This window comes from Pleurodeles waltl, chromosome 7, assembly GCF_031143425.1.
Source record: "Pleurodeles waltl isolate 20211129_DDA chromosome 7, aPleWal1.hap1.20221129, whole genome shotgun sequence".
Classification (NCBI taxonomy): Eukaryota; Metazoa; Chordata; class Amphibia; order Caudata; family Salamandridae; genus Pleurodeles; species Pleurodeles waltl.
Window position 1 is genome coordinate 420,189,104 of NC_090446.1, and position 23,519 is coordinate 420,212,622.

Consider the following 23,519-nt stretch of genomic DNA (forward strand, 5'->3'; position numbering starts at 1 on the left):
GTCTTCCCCTGCACTGTGTTTATATTTACCTTTTGGGTGGGCTGGTGGTGGTTCAGCTGTGGCTATCACCTCCCTCTTCAATGCATCCTGACTTAGGTGGTGCTTCACTGATGGTTGTTAGCACTTACCACCTCACCCATTCCTGGCTTGCTGCTGGGCTCCTGATCTGAAAGCAACTGAGTTGGCATTATTTTCAGTTCAGATAACACAGCTGTACCCATCCTTTTTAGGGCTTTGATGGATTCCAGCTCTTCCTCGTAAGTTTCCAATGTTGCTGTCTGTGTGCCTGTGTCCATTATTTAAGTCATTATTAGGTGCTTTTGTTGCATATTTCTATCATAATCTTCCAGTCCTAGCCCACTCTGCTTTGTAATGTCCTTCTTTGGCCAACAGTTAATAGCCCCCCCGCTTGCTTTCTTGAGGGATACACAGGAGGCTTCTTGAATTCTTCTCTTTGTAAACAATGTGTAGACCGTGCGTTCCCCTAATGTGCCAACTTAACCAATAGCTACTTTATTTGGCCTTTTCTTATTTCATTTATTTAGGCGTTTCTTTGTGTGCTTTTTCTGGATAGGCCGCCCCCCTTGGTCATCATGAATTCTATTATTGTTATTACTGTTGATTGCCTTTAGAGGCACTACGCAGCATGCTTTATTATCCTCAGAAGGGCTAAAACTTCCTCTACTGCAGTGAAGCTGGCTGAGCCAATGACTTTCCATCATCGCCCATTAGCTGCTCCTCGCTCATGCTAGCTTCAGCTATTTCTTTTTTTGGGGGGGGGGGATTACTTTAGATTTTGCTTTAAGTTCTGAAATTAAATCTGATTTTCAGAAGATGCTCTGGCTTCTGCTGCATGCGCCTGGGCATTTGTCCCAGTGAACTTCCCAAAATCCCTGAGTACCCCTTCTGTTTCACATTAGGATCTCTCTATTTAAGGGGTTTGCAGCCACTTTCTCCCTTAGATCTTGTTTCAATGTTGACATGACCTCAGGCAATTTAGCAATTTTTTTTCACAGTCTGGTTGCATTGACCCAAGACAAGTTTATCTTTGACAAAGTCTTGGGCCCACTTTATTAGCTGATTCAATCACTCCAGTTTGGTATTGATTGCCATAGTGAAGGTGGAAGTGTTTGTAACATATCAATGTGTGTGTCCAATTTATCAGCATGGGGCCTGCTTGCATATGTAACAGCCAAAACATCTCTTACTAGAGCCTCGCCCCCATGCTGTGGCGGTAGAATCTTTTAAAGCTCATCCTTCAAGCCTTCCCTGCCATAAGCAACATTCTCCTCATCAAATGCCGCTGCTAGTATTGCAAAGGTCTGATCTTCCTCCTCCGTTTTTGTTACCAATGTTACCTCACTAACTTTGTTGTTTGAATTATTCAAAGTAGAGTTGTTTTGATCCATAGGTTTGTTTCTAACTGTGATCACTGGTGATACTGGGATTAAAGGATGGGCTTGGCAGGACCCCTTACTTTCTGCTGGGTGGCCTATGTTATCGTCTGATTGGTGGCTTTTGCAGTCTTTAATGCTCTTTTTCCTTCTCATACCACTGGCCCCCTCAAAGGCAGGGAGACTTGGCTTGCAAAACAACTCATGAGAGATGCACGCTAGCGTTTGCCTAAAACGGTACGGGTTATGGGCCCCTCACTCAATGATTGTTTCTTTTATTTGGTTTGACTGGCTTGAACGTCTTTGATTTCCTCTTTCATTTCTATAATTGGCATAAAGACGTCTCTTATGATGGATTTACATGATTTTATTACCTATGATCTAGGGGATTCCAATTCCTTATTGGATATTTAATGGACTTTCTTGTAGCTGTCTTTTTCCATTTTGTGGGTCTTACTGTACTGACAACCACCTGAAGGAGAAAAGAATTGTGGGTTCTGACATCCAACAATCCAGATGTTTTCAACTAGGGGGTGCAGAGATTTTTAATGTATGACTAGGGGGAGTTTTTTGATATGTGTATGAGGCCTCCACTAATACCAAGGTCTCAAATCAGGTGAGAGGTGACTGGCGCTGTAACGGCTGTATTTTATGGAGCCACAGTAGGGTAGAACAGTGTTCTTTGGCTGCAATAGTAGTAAGTCCTGGGAAGGAGGTGCATAATTACGAGGGAGAAGGAGCAGGGGGAGCACACCACGAAGCACAAGACACAGCAAGACCTAGCTCACCTGCCTCTGGGCCTCCTGAACTCAACCTCCAACAGTACCCTACCACCAGCACCAATTCACTCTGTAACACTCCATAGACCCCTAGCACTTGTGCGTGGCTGGACAACGCTCCGGGCTCAGTCTCTGGGCAGGGGCATAAAAGGTGATGCACGTAGGAGGTAGGCCACTGGTGACGGTTTGGGTGGTAAGGGGGGGGGGAAGGGTGGTAGGGAGCCGATTGAGTTTATTCCCCCCCCACCTCTTTGTGTCATCTAGCATCAGCTTTAGTCCCTCAATCGGTGTCTCAGCATCTCCTCCTCAGCAAGACTCCACAGGCAACAAGGCTCCTCTGCTGGAGGCCTCTGGTGCATGGCTTTCCCTTTTGCAGAGTTCCTACTCCGTTCCACTCCTGCCCGGACAAGCCCCAACGATAGGCGTATACCGTCTTGGTGGAGGGACACCTGGCTGGCAAGATTACAGACTTTGGCCAGAAGGTTGAAAGCTGTCAACCGTTCCCCCTCAATCTCTATGTATGAAGGTGGAAAGTTGACAGGTTCGGGTGGAGAACCCTCCCCTGATACTGTGACTGAAGATCCTCCCGAAGGCATAACCTGATCGAAGGATTGATGGCCATGCCCAACAGCCTGCTATACCAGACTCTCTGAGCCCATTCTGGAGCCACAAGGATGACTTGGGTCCAGTCATTTCTGATCTTCTTGACAACTCAGGGCAAGAGTAAGTCCCTAGCAAAGTGCACTATAGGTGCCCAGGGCCTGTAAATCAAATGCTACTAGTGAGCCTGCAGCACTGATTGTGCCAACCACATGCATAGCTGTAAACATGTCTCAGATCTGCCACTGCAGTCTCTGTGTATGCAGTCTTGCACTTCCAATTCAACCTGACAAGTGTACCCACTAGCCAGGCCTTAGCCTTCCCGTTTACTACATGTAAGTCACCCCTAAAGTAGGCCCTAGGTAGCTTTATTGTCAGGGTGCAGTGTATTTAAGAGGTAGGACATGTCTGGTGTGTTTTACATGTCCTGATAGTGAAATACTGCCAAATTCGGTTTTCACTATTGCAAGGCGTATTTCTCCAATAGGTTAACATGGGGGCAACATTTAAATATCTTTTAAATGCAGTTTCCCATTGGGAGCAGATGGAGATTTGGAGTTTGGGGTCTCAACTCAATTTAAAAATACATCTTTTTTGTAGAGTATGGTTTTCCGATTGTGTAGGAAGGTAGCCTCTTTCTAGCCTTGTTACCCCCACTTTTTGGCCTGTTTGTGAGTATATGTCAGGGTGTTTTTACTGTCTCACTGGGATCCTGCTAGCCAGGGCCCAGTGTTAATAGTGAAAACACTATGTTGTCAGTGTGTTTGTTATGTGTCACTGGGACCCTGCTAGCTAGGACCCCAGTGTTCATAAGTTAGTGGCCTATAAGTATTCCCTGTGTGGTGCCTAACTGTATCACTGAGGCTCTGCTAACCAGAACCTCAGTGTTTATGCTCTCTCTCTGCTTTAAAATTGTCACTGCAGGCTAGTGACAAATTTTACCAATTCTCATTGGCACACTGGAACACCTTTATAATTTCCTTGTATATGGTACCTAGGTACACAGGGTATTGGGGTTCCAAGAGATCTCTATGGGCTGCAGCATTTATTTTGCCACCCATAGGGAGCTCAGACAATTCTTACACAGAACTGCCACTGCAGCCTGAGTGAAAGAACGTCCACGTTATTTCACAGCCATTTTTCACTGCACATAAGTAACTTATAAGTCACCTATATGTCTAACCCTCACTTGGTGAAGGTTAGGTGCAAAGTTACTTAGTGTGTGGGCACCCTGCCACTAGCCAAGGTGCTCCCACATTGTTCAGGGCAAATTCCCCGGTCTGTGTGAGTGCGGGGACACCATTACAGGCGTGCACTACATATAGGTCACTACCTATATGTAGCGTCACAATGGTAAGTCCGAACATGGCCATGTAACATGTCTAGGATCATGGAATTGTCACCCCAATACCATTCTGGTATTGGGGGACAATTCCATGCATCCCGGGTCTCTAGCACAGAACCCGGGTGCTGCCAGACTGCCTTTCCGGGGTCTCCACTGCAGCTGCTGCTAACACCTCAGACAGGTTTCTGCCCCCCCCACCCCCCTGGGGTCTGGGCAGGCCAGTCCCAGGAAGGCAGAACAAAGGATTTCCTCTGAGAGAGGGTGTTACACCCTCTCCCTTTGGAAATAGGTGTGAAGAGCTGGGGAGGAGTAGCCTCCCCCAGCCTCTGGAAATGCTTTGATGGGCACAGATGGTGCCCATCTCTGCATAAGCCAGTCTACACTGGTTCAGGGGTTCCACCAGCCCTGCTCTGGCGCGAAACTGGACAAAGGAAAGGGGAGTTGCCCAGAGCTCCTCCAGTGTGTCCCAGACCTCTGCAGGTGTTGGGGCACAATGGACTGCTCTGAGTGGCCAGTGCCAGCAGGTGACGTCAGAGACCCCTCCTGATAGGTGCTTACCTCTTTCAGTAGCCAAGCCTCCTTTCTTGGTAGCCAAACCTCCTTTTCTGGCTATTTAGGGTCTCTCCTCTGGGCTATTCCTCAGATAACTAATGCAAGAGCACACCAGAGTTCCTCTGCACTTCTCTCTTCGACTTCTGCCAAGGATCGACAGCTGACTGCTCCAGGACGCCTGCATAACCGCAACAAAGTAGCAAGACGACTACCAGCAACATTGTAATGCCTCATCCTGCCGGCTTTATCAACTGTTTCCTGGTGGTGCATGCTCTGAGGGCTGTCTGCCTTCACCCTGCACTGGAATCCAAGAAGAAATCTCCTGTGGGTCAACAGAATCTTCCCCCTGCCAACGCAGGCACCAAACTTCTGCATCACTGGGCCTCTGGGTCCCCTCTCATCCTGACGAGCATGGTCCCTGGAACACAGGAGCTGGGTCCAAGTGTCTCCCACAGTCCAGTGGCACTTCTGTCCAAATTTGGTGGAGGTAAGTTCTTGCCTCCCCACGCCAGACAGCAAACCTGTGTACTGCGTGATTTGCAGCTGCTCCGGCTTCTGTGCACTTTTGCAAGACTTCCTTTGTGCACAGCCTAGCCCGGGTCCCCAGCACTCCGTCCTGCATTGCCCAACTCGCTGAGTTGAAATCCGACGTCATGGGACCCTCCTTTTGTGACTCTGAGTTCACAGATCTTCTAAGTGCCTGCTCCGGTACTTCTGCGGGTGCTGCCTGTTTCTGTGGGGGCTCTCGGAGTTGCTGAGTGCCTCCTCTGTCTCCTCCTCCAAGGGGCGACATCCTGGTCCTTCCTGGTCCCCAGCAGCACCCAAAATCCTCAACTGCGACTCTTGCAGCCAGCAAGGCTTGTGTGCGGTATTTCTGTCTGGAAACACTTCTGCAACCTCCAGCACACCGTGGGACATCTTCCATCCAAAGGAGAAGTTCCTAGCCCTTTTTGTTGTTGCAGAAGCTTCGGCTTCTTCTACCCGGAGGCAGCCCTTTTGCACCTTCATCCGGGGTTTAGTGGGCTCCTGCCCCCCCGGACACTTTCATGACTCTTGGACTTGGTCCCCTTCCTTTACAGGTCCTCAGGTCCAGGAATCTGTCTTCAGTGTTTTGCTGGTGCTTGTGATTCTTGCAGAATCCCCTATCATGACTTTTGTGTCTTTCTGGGGTAGTAGTGTAACTTTACTCCTACTTTTCAGGGTCTTGGGGTGGGGTATTTTGGACACCCTTACTGTTTTCTCACAGTCCCAGCGACCCTCTACAATTTCCCATAGGTCTGGGGTCCATTTGTGATTCGCATTCCACTTTTGGAGTATATGGTTTTTGTTGCCCCTAGACCTATGTCTACCTATTGCATCCTATTGTGATTCTACATTGTTTGCACTACTTTTCTTAATGTTACTTACCTGTTTTGGGTTTGTGTACATATAATTTGTGTATATTACTTACTTCCTAAGTGAGGGTATCCTCTGAGATACTTTTGGCATATTGTCACTAAAATAAAGTACCTTTATTTTTAGTAACGGAGTATTATGTTTTCTTATGATATTGTGCTATATGATATAAATTGTATAGTAGGAGCTTTGCATGTCTCCTAGTTCAGGCTAAGCTGCTTTGCCATATTTACCTTCTATCAGCTTAAGCTGCTAGAAACCCCTCTATTCTACTAATAAGGGATAACTGGACCTGGCACAGGGTGTAAGTACCACAAGGCACCCACTATAAGCCAGGCCAGCCTCCTACAGATTGTCTGTTTGAAAATGCCACTTTTAAAAAGTGGGCATTTTCTTGCTTAACCATTCTTTGACTCTGCCTGCCTGTGGAATCCACATCTGGGCTGTCTGTGAATTCCCTCTACATAATGACACAAAGGGAGCAGAGGTGCATATCCTGATGAGTATTCCTGGGCTAGAGTGGGGAGGTAGGAACTGACACCTGCACCTGAAAGGGCCATGCCTGTCCTCACACAATGCAGTCTCCGACCCCCAGGAGTGTGTCTGGGGCCAGGCCTGGACAAGGGAGGATCTTGTGAACAAGAGAGACTTTCCATTTGAAGTTTGCCTACTTCAAAGGCAAATATGAGTATAAGTAGTCGATGCAAAACTTCAGACTTTTACAACACCTCTCGATCAAGAGGAACCCCTGCCAAGGAGAAGAGCTGAAGAGCTGGACGAGGAGTACTGCCCCTTTGCTGTGTGTGCTTTGCTGGTTTGGCCTGCAGTTGCTGCTTCTACATTAAAGAGGACAAAGACTGGACTTTGCTGTGTATCCTGCTTGTGACGTTTCTCCAAGAGCTTGAAGTAGAGCTTGCCTCTTGTTGGAAGTCTCAAAGATATCAAAGACTTCAGATTCATCTGCCTACAGCACTGGAAACTGTGTGTTTTGTGCTGCAGCAGAAGAAAAACCACCACCACGCTATCAACAACGCTGCTACTTGTACCGCAACCTGATGCCACCACACAGAGCTGTGCTCTGCTTCGCACCACAACCCTGGTCTCACCGAGACCGCCACCTGATGCCATCACTAAGGCCTGCAACCCCACGGTCGGCCTGAACAGTTGGATTATTTGTTCACTACACCGTTATAGCCCCAGGCAGAGCTATCGACTCCAAGGAACTGTATTTTTAAGTTAACTCTTGTAAAATTCATATCTTTATTACAGTATGTTGGATTTTTCTTGTTTTGGTCTTGTTTTACACAAATAAGTATTAGCTATTTTTTCTACAACTGGTGTGGTGTCCTTTTGTAGTGTTTTCACTGTATTACTGTCTGTTATGTGCAAATGCTTTACAAATTGCTTCTGAGATAAGCCTGACTGCGCGTGCCAAGCTACTACGGGGGTTAGCAGGGGTTATCTGAGCTGGGTATCCCTCTTAACCTGACTAGAGTGAGGGTCCCTACTTAGACAGGGTGTAAACTGACTGCCAACTAGAGTCCTCATTTCTAACGGGCTGAAACATCAGTATCATAGCCTGAATATCTTGCACTTGCTGTTCAGGAGAATAAGCCTGAAACTGCCTGTGTCCAGAACAGCTCCAATGAAAAGGAGTATCAGAGAAAGGGTCAAGTGTGACTTCAGCACTTTAACAGTGAACCTCAGCGAGTGCAGGAGGTTCGCTGTAGTCTGGAGGAAGGAGATGTCTGCCACTTGGGCGAGCCCTCCTTCAGCTGTCAGTCATCAAGACAGGGGAAGACTAGCATCCCTGATCTCCACAGGTGAGCTGCAACATCACCTTTGACACCTGAGAAGAAGTGGGAAGGCTAAAGGGGAATCAAAGTGAACTGAAAACGCTTGTCGCCTACCATGCAACGGAGGTAACATTTGTTGGCAGGCAGGATGGGTATGCCTCATGCAAGTGCAACGCTACCACCCTGTGGGTACCAGAAAGTAGCAGGAATAACAACCACAACCTACTTCTTAAGCTGGAGCCCTCTCTATGGCCTCATTGGCTAAAGGAGCCACCCCTTCTTGCTGGGGGGAGGGGGCAAACTAAACAGGCTTGGAGGCTGTGGCTGGCAGGGATGGGCTCTGTACAGGCCCGACCTCTGGCTGCCTGATGGTTACCTACCGGGTCTGTGGGTACCACATCCTGAGCCACACAGGAGCTGGGCAGTATGCGTGCGTGGTGGCTGGGCAGGTACAGATGCAGTTAGCAGTCCCTTCCATGGCCACGAAAGGAGCAAAAGGTGGAATGGGGTTGGCAAGGGGCCACAGAAAGGCCCAAGGATCTGGCCTTAGCTCTGCTGTTCTTGAAGGACTCTGGTGTGGAGTCTGCCTCGTCTCAGAAGAGATGGGAGCCATCAAAGGGCATGCCCATGAACTAGATATGAACATCTCCCAAAAAGCTAGTGGTACTCAACCAGGAACAGTGCCTTAGATACGATGTCCTGAACCAAGAATAAGGTGTTGCTGTCCCCTTAGCCGGCATCGAGCAGGAATACCAGTCGTGATGTCTTTGCTCTCCATATTTGACTTTCTCACCCTGACTCTTACAAAATTTGCTTTTTTACACACAGCAAAACATACTAGGCACACAAATGGTAAGGTCTGTAGCAACATTTTTTTTCTCCAGCAGGATGGGCACTTCGAAAATAGCAGGCCTCGAAAAAACATAAAAATGTTACTAGACCTGCAGGTCGAGTAGCTTGAATAATCAACCTAACTGTAATGTACTTGACCCAGAAACGGGTCTCAAATTGTGTGATCCTGTATTTTACAGTCGCCTTTTTCTTTATTTACTCACATATGAGTGCACCTTCAAATATGTTGTAAAAAAAAAAAATCCACTTTTGTTTGATTAAATACACTAAACGTTTGCTCCATGTATAATAAATCTAGCCCAATTATAGGGTTCATATGACTTGCCTCTTAATTTACTAATAGCTTTGCTATCAGGGCAGGAGTGTTTCTCAGTTTATGTTTAAACACTCACTTTAAATAAATATATTGCTAAAGCAGGATGTGGTAGCGCACTGTCATTTACAGACAGTAACTTTCCAAAAAATGTCCAAAACCCTTCCCACTAACTTTCAACTTTACTGATAAAACTATATAGTGTATTAACAATAATCTTTGAAAATTGGGTTTCAGAAACCATTTTTTATTTGCACATCACCAAGTAAAGTGTTCTAACTTTATTTCAACCTATTAAAATATTTTTTTCATCACGCAGAAGTACAAAAACTGGTCTTTCACAGCTACTGAAATATATTTTGAAATGTTTTTAAAGTTGACTTAGTTATATAAATGTTGTGTGTTAGAAAAAATTGATACAAAAAGCCTTTCATTTCACATAGGTCAGGCAGTTCACCTTACAAAATTCAGAAACTCTGCAGTCACAAGGAAAGGTAACTGCATTGCAAGAAGACTAACTTTTGACCTCTGTCTGTGAACACAGCGCAAATGTGACAAGAATAAGATTTCAAGGCATCTTAATTGCTTATTCGGTTTCCGACTGAAAAAGACACCTCTTTGTCAAATCCCCAGAAGGGTTGAGTGGAATCTAAAAATAGCTCGACCTCATGAAATAAAACTCGCCATTGCGAGTGGTCGAGTAGATTTTTCGAGCCCTGATTAGTGAAGGTATGATAACAGAAAAAAAACAGGAAAAAAGCGGAATATTTTGAGTGAAGCTTGGAGCATCAAGATGGTAGTTACACTCTAAGGGCGAGATGCATCAAAAGGTTTTACCCATTCTGTGTCTAGGGGAAAGTGTGTTTGTACATATTGACCTAAGAGTGCCCTGGACTCCTCCGTCATTCGTCGCCATCCACCTTTCCTAGACAAAGTTCTCACTATGCCAGCCTGAAGTCCCAGCAATGTTACTTATCCTTGAACTGCTGGTGTGGCTAAGCAGCTGCAATCCGCTCCTGAGGGATGTGTGCCGCTGCAGACACTGAACCCGCACTGAAGACAGCCTCCCCACAAGGGCTACCGACCCTGCTGTGCCCATGCACCGCAGACACGGTGATGATCTGAATGGGGTCCAACTCCCCAATATATACAAGCGGACCGCATCCGAACCACCACAGCCACCTGTGAGCAATACAGGTGAGACAACGAGGAATGGTAACGTTGTGGCCTGCGTGGATCCGGGCGTCTCCATGCTTGTAGGCCGCTCAAGGCTTCCAATGGGAGCAGATTACACAGCTCATCATTATTACCAAAGTGTTGCCCCCTTCTCGCCCCCTTAGCTTGAGACTGGAATTGGCTCTCCCTCCCTCCTCCTTCTGATGCCCTGAACAGCTGGGACTTGGTGGTATATTGAGGAGGTGTAGGAGGCTGGCATGGTTTGTAGTGGGTACCCTAGGTACTTACACCTTATACCAGGTCCAGTTATCCCTTATTAGTGGAATGTAGTCAGTGTACTAGCAGCTTAGACTGATAGAGGTAGCTATAGCAGAGCAGCTTAGGTTGAACTAGGAGACAAGCAAAGCTCATGCAATACCTCTTATAGTTACACAGTACTTATACACAAGTAAAGACAATACTCTGTGTTACCAAAAATAAAGGTAGTTTATTTGGGTGACACAGTACCAAACATATCTTAGAGGCAATACTCCTTTTGGAGGTAAGTATTATACACAATATATACACTAGAGACCAAAATCAGGTAAGTAAGTAGTCAAAGAACAGTGCAAACAGTAGAAAATGCAATGGGCCTAGGGGCAACACAAACCAGATACTAAGAAAGTGGAATGCAAATCACGAATTCCCCCCTAGGCAAGAGTAGTGTATAGAGGGTCACTGGGAGTGTAAGAAAGCACCAAGGGTAAGTAAAATACCCCACCCCAGAGCCCAGAAAAGTAGGAGTAAAGTACTGCAAGTTTCCTCAGGACACACTACAAGTCCTGATCAGAGTTATTGCAAGAACCAAGCAAGACTGCAAGCAACAAATGGTGGATTACTGGACCTGAAGACCTGTGAACAGAGGAGACCAAGTCCAGAGGTCGCAGAAGATTCCAGGAAGGACAGGAGCCCCTGCCAACCTAGAAGATGGTGCAAAAGAGGATTCTCCGATTAGAAGAAGTCTGCAGAAGAGCACCAAAGAAGATGGCTGCAGGTTCCTGTGTGGTGCAGGAGATGTCCCGCGTCAAGATGTTGGGTGCAGGCTGTTTGCGGCGCTAGATTCATCCAACATGCCTTGGTTCAAGCAAAGTCGCGTTTTGCGTCAAAATGGCGCTGCCTGGACACAGGAGGGGCCTCAACTCGGACTGAGGAGGCAGAGGGTGCTCCCAACACTGGAGAGAGCCCACAGATGACCAAGCAGCACCCACATGAGTCCAAGGACACGGGTACAACGAAGGTGCAAATTGCAGTTGGTGCAGCACAACAAAAGAAGGTCCCACACTGCTGGAGAACAACTCAGCGAGTTGTGCGTTGCAGGATGGAGTACTGGGGACCTGGGCTACACTGTGCACAAAGGATTCTTGGAAGAAGTGCACAGAAGCCAAAGGAGCTAGAGATGATGTAGTGCACAGGGGTCTTGTCGCAAACCGGTAAGGCAAGCTCTTTCCTCCTCCAAATTTGGACAGCTGGACCTTAGGACAGTCTGGGTCGTGTTGGTCCACCACCTGTGTTCCAGGGAGCACGCTCGTCGGCAGGAGAGGAGTCCCAGAGGACCTGTCGTCTTGGAAGGTGCCTGCATTAGGGAGGTGACTGTCACTCTACCGGAGATTCCTTTGGTTCTTCTGGTGCACGGTGATGCAGGCAGTCCTCACAGCGTGCACACCTTGGAAACTGTTGCAAGTGCTGGCTGAAGCTGAAGTTGCAGGTCACAGGAGTCGTCCTGGATACTTTGTTGCAGTTACAGCGGTTCCTGGAGAGTCTGCTGTTGATCTGACAGTCAGAAGCTGAAGCAGAGGAGGCAGATGATTCCTGGAGGAGTCTTGGAAGCTGAATCTGAAGAGGAACCCACAGGAGAGACCCTAAATAGTCCAGAGATTGGGATTGGCTACCTACCTAGGTATGTATTTATCAGGAGGGGTCTCTGATGTCACCCGTTAGCACTGGCCACTCAGAGATCTCCAGAGTGTCCCCACACCTTGGAAAACAAGATGGCTAAAGTCAGGGACACACTGGAGGAGCTCTGGGCACCACACCTGTGGTGATGATTGACAGGGGAGTGGTCACTCCCCTTTCCTTTGTCCTGTTTCGCACCAGAGCAGGGACAGGTGGTCCCTGAAAAGGTGTAGACTGGCTTATGCAAGTAGGGCACCATTTTGCCCTTCAAAAGCATTTCCAGAGGTTCTGGGAGGCTAACCCTCCCAAGCCTATAACACCTATTTTCAAAGGGAGAAGGTGTAACTTCCTCCTCGCAAAGGAAATGCATTGTTCTGCCTTCCTGGGACTGAGCTGCTCATACCCCAGGAGGGCAGAACTCTGTCTGTGAGGTGGCAGCAGCTGCAGCTCAAGCCTCAGAGAGCTGGTTTGGCAGTACTGGGGGTCCATGGTGGAGCCTCAAGGATGCATGGAATTGGCCCCCCAATACATGATTTGGAATGGGGGGGACATTTCTATGGTCTTAGACACCTTACATGACCATACTCGGAGTTACCATTGTGAAGCTACATATAGGTATTGACCTATATGTTGTGCTTGCGTGTAATGGTACCCCCACACTCATGAAGTCTGGGGAATTGGCCCTGGACAGCGTGGGGGCACCTTTGCTAGTGCAAGGGTGCCCTCACACTTAGTAACTTTGCACCTAGCCTTCAGTTAATGAAGGTTAGACATATAGGTGACTTATAAGTTACCTTAGTGCAGTGAAAATGGCTCTGAAATAGTGCGTGCACTATTTCATGCAGGCTGCAGTGGCAGTCCCGAAGAACGGTTTGTCTGAGATCCTTGTGGGTGGCAAAAGAAATGCTGCAGCCAATAAGGATCTCCTGGAACCCCAATGCCCTCGGTACCTAGGTACCATATACTAGGGACTCATAATGGGGGGGAGGTCTAGTGTGCCAATTGGAAGTAGAATATGAAGTCACTAAACTATAGTGACTAATTTGGAAGAAGAGAGAGCATAAGCACTGAAGTTCTGGTTAGCAGAACTTCAGTGACAGTTAAGCACTACTGATAACACACATATTAGGCCACAAACTATGAGCACTGGGGTCCTGACCAACAGGATGCCAGTGAGACAGGCAAAACCTACTGACAAACAGGCAGAAATTGGGGGTAACATGCCAAGAAAGATGGTACTTTCCTACAGTAGGGTTATTTGTAACATCGGCCTGTGCAGAGCAGGAGACATTCTCCCCACTCCATTGGCAAGCACAATAAACACTTGTATTGAGGGGATAAGACAAATGCAAATCATCATTCCCATGCTGGGTTTACATTTACCATCCCGAATCAAAGCCTGAAACAAGGCGTTCCTGCCTACAGAAATTGAGGATGCAGATCCAGTGGTTCACTGATCTACTACCAGCGATCTCCTGTGGTCTACTGGCAGAGAGTGGGCCTAATTCATGAACAGCAAGTGCAGCTTGGAGCCGGTACTCCCTCTCACTGAGGCGGGCCTATAGAGACTTCTGCTTCTCCCCCTCCTCAACACTGGACTGCTATGGGGGGGAGAGAGGGAAGCCTAATAAATCCAGATACACAAGCAGAGGAGGCCTGCAGAACTCCCAATCTTTGGCCTCACTCTCCAGCAGCCTGACACGCTTGATATCCCGGCCTAGTGCCTGGCTGCTCGTGCTGCTGCACCCTTGCTGCAAGAGGCCAGGCCCGGACACACTCAAGTAGCAGTTCCTTGCTTCAGCCATGGGAAAGGACAAAACCTTGAAGCCACACTCCCCCCAGACCTGGCTACAATATAGCAGGTAATACAAGAATCACAGACTGCGGTCAAATCCAAAATGGGTGACGTTTAAGTTGATGTTGCGCTCCTTTGTCATGATTTACGAAACGCTACTGGCAGATTTACAGTGGCGGATGGACATCTCTCTACAGTTGAGGACGATGTGTCAGATCTCGAAGTAAATGTTGCTCACTTCTTCTCCCAGACAGCTGAATTACATCATTGTGTAGAGGATGTTGAAAAACGCTCCTAGCAAAACAACCTCAGATTTGTGGGGTTTCCTGAAGGTATACAATCCAAGTAGCTGGCCAGGTTTGTGGTACATTGGACAAAATCCTGGATGCCAGTTGACAAATTTCCCCCTTGATTTGTGGTGAAACCTGCTCACAGGGCACTTACTCCAAAACCTCCACCTGAAGCACCACATCGGCCCATGATTGCCTGATTCCTCAATTTCAAAGACAGAGGTTGGATCCTACAGAAAGCTTGGGTCCTTCCAGAACTCCACTGTCAAGACTCTAAAATCCTCATATTTCTGGAATACACCAAAGCAGTGCAGATCCTAAAAAGCAGTAAAACAAAAGCTCAGGGCCCTCAACCTTTCTTATATGCTCCTGTTATCTGCTTGGCTCAAAGTGATCCACACAAACAAAACGCATTTGTTGAAACACTGGAATCAGATTGAGACTGGCTTACTGAGGGGAAACAACTCTATAGACCGAGTCATTCACCTCTCCCTTCGGCTCGAACATCGACAAAAGCAGGCTCAGAAGTGACCCAACACAGGAAAAGGATCTGCACCACTCCCAGAAGAACAAGTTACTTACCTTTGGTAACACATTATCTGGTAGAGACTATCTAGCTGCAGATTCCTTAACTTTTAATTTCCCCAGGAGTCAGATTGGATCTGGAACCTTTTGCTCAAGCAATACCGCTGCACGTGCAGTCGGGTGGCTCCGTTCAGTTCCGGGAGGCGTTGTCAGCATCAGATGTGACATAGGGGTTGTAGGAAGGTAGCCTCTTTCTAGCCTTGTTACCCCCACTTTTGGCCTGTTTGTGAGTATATGTCAGGGTGTTTTCACTGTCTCAGTGGGATCCTGCTAGCCAGGGCCCAGTGCTCATAGTGAAAATCCTATGTTGTCAGTGTGTTTGTTATGTGTCATTGGGATCCTGCTAGCCAGCACCCCAGTGCTCATAAGTTTGTGGCCTATATGCATTCCCTGTGTGGTGCCTAACTATCACTGAGGCTCTGCTAACCAGAACCTCTGTGTTTTTGCTCTCTCTGCTTTCCAAATTTGGCACTGCAGGCTAGTGACTACATTTACCAATTCTCATTGGCAAACTGGTACACCCATATAATTCCCTTGTGTATGGTACTTAGGTACCCAGGGTATTGGGGTTCCAGGAGATCCCTATGGGCTGCAGCATTTCTTTTGCCACCATAGGGAGCTCAGGCAATTCTTACACAGGCCTGGCACTGCAGCCTGAGTGAAATAACGTCCACGTTATTTTACAGCCATTTTTCACTGCACATAAGTAACTTATAAGTCACCTATATGTCTATCCCTCACTTGGTGAAGGTTGGGTGCCAAGTTACTTAGTGGCTGGGCACCCTGGCACTAGCCAAGGTGACCCCACATCGTTCAGGGCAATTTCCCCGGACTTTGTGAGTGCGGGGACACCATTACACGCGTGCACTATACATAGGTCACTACCTATGTATAGCGTCACAATGGTAACTCCGAACATGGTCATGTAACATGTCTAAGATCATGGAATTGTCCCCCCAATACCATTCTGGTATTGGGGGGACAATTCCATGATCCCCCGGGTCTATAGCAACGAACCCGGGTACTGCCAAACTGCCTTTCCGGGGTTTCCACTGCAGCTGCTGCCAACCCCTCAGACAGGATTCTGCCCTCCTGGGGCCTGGGCAGCCCCAGCCCAGGAAAGCAGAACAAAGGATTTCCTCTGCGAGAGGGTGTTACACCCTCTCCCTTTGGAAATAGGTGTGAAGGGCTGGGGAGGAGTAGCCTTCCACAGCCTCAGGAAATGCTTTGATGGGCACAGATGGTGTCCATCTCTGCATAAGCCAGTCTACACCGGTTCAGGGATCCCCCAGCCCTGCTCTGGAGCGAAACTGGACAAAGGAAAGGGGAGTGACCACTCCCCTGACCAATACCTCCCGGGGGAGGTACCCAGAGCTTCTCCAGTGTGTCGCAGACCTCTGCCATCTTGGAAACAGAGGTGTTGGGGGCACAATGGACTGCTCTGAGTGGCCAGTGCCAGCAGGTGACGTCAGAGACCCCCTCTGATAGGCTCTTACCTTTCTTGGTAGCCAATCCTCCTTTCTTGGTAGCCAAACTTCCTTTTCTGGCTATTTAGGGTCTCTCCTCTGGGGTATTCTTCAGATAATGAATGCAAACCTCACCAGAGTTCCTCTGAATCTCCCTCTTCGACTTCTGCCAAGGATCGACCGCTGACTGCTCCAGGACGCCTGCAAAACCGCAACAAAGTAGCAAGACGACTACCAGCAACATTGTAGCGCCTCATCCTGCCGGCTTTCTCGACTGTTTCCTGGTGGTACATGCTCTGGGGGTCATCTGCCTTCACCCTGCACTGGAAGCCAAGAAGAAATCTCCCGTGGGTCGACGGAATCTTCCCCCCGCTAATACAGGCACCAAAAGACTGCATCACCGGTCCTCTGGGTCCCCTCTCATCCTGACGCGCGTGGTCCCGGGAACACAGGAACTCTATCCGAGTCACTCCCACAGTCCAGTGATCCTTCAGTCCAAGTTTGATGGAGGTAAGTCCTTGCCTCCCCACGTTAGACTGCAAACCTGTGTACTGCGTGATTTGCAGCTGCTCCGGCTCCTGTGCACTCTTCCAGGATTTCCTTTGTGCACAGCCTAGCCTGGGTCCCCAGAACTCCGTCCTGTAGTGCGCAACCCTCTGAGTTGGCCTCTGGCGTCGTGGGACCCTCCTTTGTGACTCTGAGCCAGCTCTGGTTCACAAATCTTCTAAGTGCCTGTCCAGGTACTTCTGCTGGTGCTGCCTGCTTCTGTGGGGGCTCTCTGAGTTGCTGAGCGCCCCCTCTGTCGTCTCCTCCAAGGGGCAACATCTTGGTCCTTCCTGGTCCCCAGCAGCACCCAAAAACCTCTACTGCGACCCTTGCAGCTAGCAAGGCTTGTTTGCGGTATTTCTGTGTGGGAACACTTCTGCAACCTTCATCGCAACGTGGGACATCTTCCATCCAAAGGAGAAGTTCCTAGTCCTCTTTGTTCTTGCAGAATTTCAAGATTCTTCCATCCGGAGGCAGCTTCCTTGCACCTTCATCCGGGGTTTCCTGGGCTCCTGCCCCTGCTGGACACTATCACGACTCTTGGACTTGGTCCCCTTGCCTTGCAGGTCCTCAGGTCCAGGAATCCGTATTCAGTGCACTGCTGGTGTTTGTTGTTCTTGCAGAATCCCCCTATCACGTCTATTGTGCTCTTTTGGGGTAGTAGGTGTACTTTACTCTACTTTTCAGGGTCTTGGGGTGGGGTATTGTAGGAGGCTGGCCTGGCTGTAGTGGGTACCAGAGGTACTTACACCTTGTGCCCAGTCCAGTTATCCCTTATTAGTGTAGAAGAGGTGTTTCTAGCAGCTTAGGCTGATGGAAGGTAGCTATGGCAAAGCAGCTTAGGCTGAACTAGGAGACAAGCAAAGCTCCTACTATACCACTCATATCATATGCACAATATGATAAGAAAACACAATACACAGAGCTACTAAAAATAAAGGTACTTTATTTTTATGATAATATGCCAAAAGTATCTCCGTGAGTATCCTCAGTAAGAAGATAAGTTATATACACAAGTGATATGTACACATACTCAAATCAGGCAAGTAATAGCAAGAAAAGTAATGCAAACAGTGTAGAATTACAATAGGTTGCAATAGGAGCACATAGGTATAGGGGCAACACAAACCATATACTCCAAAAGTGGAATGCGAACCACGAATGGACCCCAGACCTATGTGAGCTTGTAGAGGGTCCCTGGGACTGTAAGAAAACAGTGAGGGTTAGAAAAATAACCCACCCCAAGACCCTGAAAAGTAGGAGTAAAGTACACCTACAACCCCCAGAGAGCAGAGAAGTCGTGATAGGGGGATTCTGCAGGAAGAACAAACACCCGCAGTGCATTGACAACGGATTTCCGGACCCGAGTACCTGTAAGACAAGGGGACCAAGTCCAATAGTCGCGACAGTGTCCGGGGGGGGCAGGAGTCCAGGAAACCCCAGCTGAAGGTGCAAGGAAGCTGCCACTGGTTGGAAGAAGCTTGGAGTTCTGCAAGAAAGAAGAGGACTAGGGACTTCACCTTTGGAAGACTGATGTCCCACGTCACGATGAAGTTTGCAGAGGTGTTCCCACACAGAAAGACCGCAAACAAGCCTTGCTAGCGGCAAGGGTTGCAGTAGAGGTTTTTGGGTGCTGCTGAGGACCAGGAAGGACCAGGATGTCGCCTTTTGGAGGAGGAGACAGAGGGAGCGCTCAGCAACTCAGAGAGCCCTCACAGAAGCAGGCAGCACCCGCAGAAGTACCCCAACAGGCACTTAGAAGAAAAGTGAACCAGAGTCCAAGCAAAGTCACAAAAGGGAGTTCCACGACGCCGGAGGACAACTCAGAAGGTTGTGCACTGCAGGACGGAGTGCTGGGGACCCAGGCTTGGCTGTGCACAAAGGAAATCCTGGAAGAGTGCACAGGAGCTGGAGCAGCTGCAAATCACGCGGTACACAGGGTCCCAGTGACACAGACTAAAACAACATATATACAGTGAAATATGGGGGTAACATGCCAGGCAAGATGGTACTTTCCTACAGGTATCTTGGACACCCTGACTGTTTTCTTACAGTCCCAGCGACCCTCTACAAGCTCCCATAGGTCTGGGGCCCATTTGTGGTTCGCATTCCACTTTTGGAGTATATGGTTTGTGCTGCCCCTAGACCTATGTTTGCCTATTGCAACCTATTGTAATTCTACACTGTTTGCATTACTTTTCTTACTCTTACTTACCTGTTTTGGGTTTGTGTACATATAACTTGTGTATATTACTTACCATCTTACTGAGGGTACTCACCGAGATACTTGTGGCATATTGTCATAAAAATAAAGTACCTTTATTTTTTACTAACTCTAAGTACTGTGTTTTCTTATGATATTGTGCATATGATATAAGTGGTATAGTAGGAACTTTGCATGTCTCCTAGTTCTGCCTAAGCTGCTTTGCCATAGCTACCTTCTAATCAGCCTAAGCTGCTAGAAAAACCTCTATTCTACTAATAAAGGATCACTGGACCTGGCACAGAGTGTAAGTACCACAGGGTACCCACTATAAGCCAGGCCAGCCTCCAACAGGGGTTACCTATATAGGTGCCACCCAGGCACGCGGACATCAGTTACTTTAATCATGACTTTTCATACCAGGAGCCCAGAGACGTGACCAGAACTGGTGCATATGTTTGTTCAAACTAGTGCCCTGAAAGGGATCACCCTGGCCCTAGTGAATGAGTCGGCAGAGGGGGAGGCATGGGTGGGTTTAACCACCAGATAATGCGTTACCGAAGGCAAGTAAGTTGTTCGTCTGATAGACGTCTTGCTGCAGATTCCTTACCTTTGAATAGATACCCAAGCCGTATCCTCCTGCCGTTGGGCTGTGGACACATTTTTTCAAACTATAAAGTCCTGCTTGACTGAATGGGGGAAATGTCCGTCCCCGAGGACCTGACTGTCCAGACAGTCATGTTTGGAAAACGTGCGCAGTGATGCCCATGCTGCTGCCTGACAGATGCCCAGGACTGGGACTCCATGAGCTAACCCCATAGTAGCAGCGTTTCCCCTGGTGGAAATGGCTCGTGAGCCCTTAGGAGCCTGCTTTTTAGGAAGGGCGTAGCAGATCTTTATAGAGAGAATGACCCAGTGCAAAATGGTTTGTTTCTGTACTGTTCGGCCTTTCTTTGCTGCCACATATCCCAGAAAAGAGTTGGTCGCCCACCCGGAACTCTTTAGTGTGGTCAAGGTAGAATGACAACGCTCTTTTTGAGTCCAGGTGGTGGAGTCACTCCTCTTCCTTAGAGGAATGTGGGGGAGCAAGGAAGGAGGGCAGGGTGACAGTGTCCCAAATGAAATGGGGTCACCACCTTTGGGAGAAAGGAGGCACTTGTGCAAGGCATCACCTTGTCAGGAAATACTGTGAGATATGGAGGCTTAGATGACCAGGCCAGGAGCTCACTCCCCTCCAGGCAGATGGTATTGCCATTAAGAAGGCTGTCTTTATGGTTAGCAGCAGGAGGGGACAATTGTGCAGTGGCTCGAAGGGAGCACGTAACGTATTTAAGAACTAAATTAAGATGCCGCTGAGGCATGATAAAGGGCAAAGGTGAAAACAAATGTACAAACCCTTTTAGAAACCTATTTAGAATCGGGGAATCAAACAATGAAGGTTGGTCAGGCTGCCACAGAAAAGCAAATCAAGCAGACAGATGGCCCTTAAGAGTGCCCACAGCCAAGGCCTGCTTAGTAAGAGACAGAATGAAAAGAAGAACATCAGAGAGAGAAGCAGAAAGAGGATCTAAAGACTTCTCTGTACAATAATTTACAAATCTTTGCCAATGGCAAGCGTATAGCGTTTTTGTGGAGGTACGCCTGGCTGCTAAAATGACAGTACAGACTTTACGAGGAAGATCAAAGGCTGTCAACTGTTGCCACTCAATCTCCACTCATGAAGGCACAGTTGACAGGGTCAAGTGGAGGCCCCTTACCTGCTGCTGCAACCGAAGATCCTTCATAGGGGCAGCCTAATCGGAGGTCCAATGCTCAACTTCAGAAGCTCATGTTAAAAATAGGGTCTCTAGTTGGCAGTCAGTTTACTCCCTGTCTAAGTAGGGACCCTCACTCTAGTCAGGATAAGGGAGATGCACAGCTCAGATAACCCCTGCTCACCACTTTGGTAGCTTGGCGCAAGCAGTCAGGCTTATCTCAGAGGCAATGTGTTAAGTATTTGTACCAACACACTCAGTAACAGTGAAAACACCACAAAGGGACTCCACACCAGTTTAGAAAAATAGCCAATATTTATCTAAATCCAGCACAAATAAAACAAGAAAAATCAAACATACACAAGCAAAGATATGAATTTTAAAGTATACAGGGACTCCCTTCTTGATCTTTTGAGAAGACCTAAGGTAGTATCCATTTCATGGTTCAGGCATGTGTCGAAATGGTTTCATATTTTGGGGCTTGGATCCTATTGGGAAAATCCATAGAATCTAGGGAGAAACCATGAATCCATTCTGAAAGCGGCTTATTGGTCTTATGTGAAAAAAAACAAATCTCTTTCCTGTACATCACATAGTCGGTTGACTGATCAGTTTCTTGCTTTTAAGTGGTATCCCCAATTCGAACCATATGTAGATCTCATACCTGATACATTGGGGAAGAGTTTGTATGCTTGATTCCGTTTTGGATGTTTACCATTGTTGCCCTTAACAAGGAGATGGGGATTGCCTGTAACATCTGAACAATGCCCTGTGTGTTGTAATTGCACTGAATCTATTGAACATTTCATGTTCTTTTGCCCGGCATACTCCTCAGCGTAAGTGGATTTGCACAATTTACTGGAATATGGGCATAAGACAATGTCATATTGCTTTAAGGATTTTAATCTCTGAGGTTAGCAAGTTAATTGTGGCTGCTTGGTATATACGTATTATAAAGAATTCTAAATCTTTGTGAATAAGTATGCCATGTACATGAAGTGGTAGTGTTCCTATTTTTCTACTGTAATTGTTGGATGATTTTTAAAATTTCTCTGTGTTTTTTAATTATTTATGCTCTTAAATTGTGTTTTTTTATGGTAGCTTTGGTGGTTATGTTGACCAAATAAAGTTTGTGTTTGCTTACTTACAAATATGCCACTCAGGGATAACCAATCATAATCCCAATTTATACAGGGAGCTCTTGCACTTTAGCACTGGTCAGCACTGGTGCCTAGAGTACCAAAACCCAGTAAAAACTAAGTCCAGCACACAGTCAAAAATAAAGGAAGCAGAGGCAAAAAAAAAGTGAAAACAAGCCAAGGATGCCAGGTCTAACACGTGCCCCCCAGCGGAAAGTAGGGCCAACTACCTAACCTCATGGGAGTTCTCATCATTAAGGCAGAAGAATCTAGACAGGCCATCACCATTGGCATGTTCTGTACTTGGGCGGTGTTCCACCTTAAAGTCCATTCCTTGCAGGAAGATGGGCCACTTCAGACAATCAACAGGCATGGTTGCACTCGCAGCTACCCTCAAGGAACCTGAGACTCCTCCTCACCCATTCAAAGGGAACCAGCGCCACCTGACTAAGGCACTCTAAGTTGTCTACAGCAACTACTTGGTGAAGCACAATAGTAACCACTTGCTCTTCAGACATCAGGTGACACCTGACAGTAGTCACACTGGCGCCAGTGTCTCTCAGAGCCTCCACCCTCGGTCCATTGATGGTCATCCAGTACCTGTACCTCTTAGTGTTCTGGAACATCTCACTGTCCCCTAGTGAGATGAGGGTCATCTCAGCTGGCTCCCACCATTCTCCTGGAACCAACTCCTCCCCAAGACCTACACTAGGCAAACCCTGTGACTGTGCATCAGTCAGTGCAGGTGCCTGCTTGGGACACTTGGGATTCCCCCTCATGATCACATGCAAAGCACTTACTGGGATCCCTCTCTGCAGGCTTCCGTGCAGAGAGCCATGGCTTCTTCTCACCTGGGAGATGGGAATCCTTACACTGGGAACTAGGTTGGGGCCCTTTAGAGAACTCCCTCTGTTTACCCTTACCCGCCCACTTTTTTCTGATGGAGAGCCTGCCCACCCTTGGCAGTCTCCCCCATACCTCTTTTGGACCCTGGTGCTCGCCCACTAGTCCGCCTCCTGAGCAAGCGTTCTGGGGTCAGTCAGCTTGCTGTCAATTAGGTGCTGCCACAGCTCTGGAAAATAAAGACAATACAAGTGCTCCCATACAATCAAATTGTACAGCCCCTCATAAGTGGTTACCTTGCTACCATTCACCCATCCATCCAGTGCCCTGCAAAAAGAATGAACACATTCCAACCAAGTTTGATAACCCCCTTGCCTTTCTTGTAAGACCTGAATCTATCCTTGTACTGTGGAGTGAGACCATATCTAGTGAGTAGGGCATCCTTCATGGTAGAGTAGGTGAGCCCCGGAGCATCCCCTAGAACAGTCAAGGTGTCCCTCCCTTTTACCTCAAAGTGCTTCCACAGATCCACCCCCAAGTGAAACCCCAGGACCAGATTTATGTGAAGAGCCGACTCATACTCCTTAAACCACAAGTGTATGTCATCTTCCCTCTTAAAATCCTTTACCAGATCTTAGGGAAAGTGCACTCTTCTCAGATGGCAATGGGGTACTGCTGCCACGATCTGTGCTGGGCCTGCCCTTCAGATACAGCTCCTTTAAGCTCAGCTCTCAAGCTAACAACATTGTTCTATCCTCCATGGG